Source organism: Temnothorax nylanderi, unplaced genomic scaffold, assembly GCF_030848795.1.
Source record: "Temnothorax nylanderi isolate EJ_2023f unplaced genomic scaffold, tnyl_v1.0 TNYL_tig0710_pilon, whole genome shotgun sequence".
NCBI lineage: Eukaryota > Metazoa > Arthropoda > Insecta > Hymenoptera > Formicidae > Temnothorax > Temnothorax nylanderi.
Genome location: NW_027249772.1, coordinates 6,484 through 8,644, shown reverse-complemented (window position 1 = coordinate 8,644; position 2,161 = coordinate 6,484).

Here is a 2,161-nt window from a genome sequence, read left to right as displayed (position 1 = left end):
TTTACATATGAAAACTACATATAAATGCTAAATTGCAAATAACGTCGATAACATATTTTCTTGTCAATTACGAGGCTTGTGGTAGGTCTGAAATTTGGGAGCGCCTCAGACCCTTTTAGACGGTCTCGCGGCTAATTTGCCGAATCATCTCAGTTACCTCAGCTCGTCCGTTGCATCACGAAGAGGCAGGAGCCAACCTCCCAAGGCTTACTCGCCGTACCTACGCGCATGAATAATGAAAATCCACGAGGCTAGGTATAATTACCTATCGGAGCGTCGCGCATCCGGTCTCGATTCAGACGATCGTCAATTTTCGGGGTAATCGGTAAATCCAGTTGACTGGGGTTCTGGATATTTTCAGGGACAGATTTAATTACACTGGGGAATCGCAGACCCGAAGTGGAGGAAAGTGCGGGAGGAAGGAGGGGAAAACCAGCGGGAGAAACGCCGAAGGAGAAGAGAATGACGAAGGCGGGAGGGTAAAGAGATGCCAGAGATCCCTGACTTCGTGCCTATCTTTGGATCGGCTCCGCCACCCTTAGCGACGAAGTACGTACCTATGTCGATTAGTCGGAATTAACTTCCAACGCGCGCGCACTCCACGCTCTCGCACACCCAAGAACCCTTCGCTTGGCCCAGGTCCGGGACCGCGGATTACTCGACGATAAACGAATTCGCCCGCCGTTAATTGACTTCGGGGAGGGTAATCACGAGTAAAACTTTCACATCGCCCGCGATCCGCGGGCGCGCTTGATTGGCAGCGCGGCGGGACGGAACGACTGGCGGAGAAGACTGGAAGAGGTATGAAATTTATAGGACCGCGTCTGGTCGTCCCGAGATGTGTGCGTCTCCGAGTTAAGGTCGGGTGCATTTCGTTTCTCGCGCGACGAAGAACGGAATGCTTAAGCGATCGCACGTAAGGACAATTCGCGTATCTTATCCAAGCTATCTTCTTGGTTTTAAAGATAAAAATAATCGTATCGCTCAACGATAATTACGGTTAAAAATCATCGAGTTAAGATCATCAATTTTCTTATAAGACTTACGAATTGAGACGATCCAATTTTCATAATAAAACATTCTATTACGTCAAAAACTTCACAACGTTTATTATATTTATCGTAAATGCTCAAAAAATCTCGTTATATTCTCGTCCGAGAATTTCGGATATCGGCAATATAATCTATGTCTCAATCGCTGATTGTAGTGATTGTCCGTAAGCGTGAAACGAATAGATAATGGTACATTTTTTTGATCTGGTATAACGAGTTAGTCCACCGTATCATCTCGCAAACATAATCGAACGTCATCGATGATTCAGATACTGTTGCCCGCCTTTGTCTACGAAGACAATTTTTCTGATTGTCATCCAGGTATTGTTCGACGACCATTTAGACCAGTAACATAGCGTGAATGTTTCTATTGATCCTCACATCAGGTAACGGTAACGGATTGACCATTCAAAAAGCTAAAAAATAAAAGAGCTGTTTCAAGAATTGTAACCATTATTTGCTCAAATATTTTAAGCCAGGTAAATTGGGAAGAATATAGCTTTTTGTCAACTTATCAACAACTCTTTTATGAATGTCAGTTTCAAGTTATCAGGCTCAAAAACAAACTGACAAAGCTTAAAAAGGATTCAATTGAATCTAAATAACAATAGAAAGATAGTAAAATCATTCGAATTGTAAAACATTGTAAAGAACTATTTTAAAACTTTTGATCATTGAAATAAATCCCCAAAAACTGCACTCTAAAATACCTTAAAGAAAGACTCTTAGATCTTACAATATTTTAGATATCACTATATTTTAGATTTCACTCAGTACCTTCAATGCAGTCCTTCCTTTCCTAAACAATTTTTAGAGAAACTTTACACAAATATTGAGTTCAAAACTCAATTTTAGTTTAATCACTTTTCCACTATTAGAATGTTTGCAAACTTATGTTAAGAAGCTACACATCCAAGATGTATTAATTATTCTTTATAATCGCATTTTATTCTATAGAATAAAATTACATAATAGAAATCAAATATAAAACTTTTAAGTCTGTAGAAAATGTCAAAATGAATGTTTTCAGTGCATTTGCGCGAATAATTGATCAAATTTTGTTAAATTACATGCCAAAAGTATCATTTTTTCTTTCTCCATAAATCTTT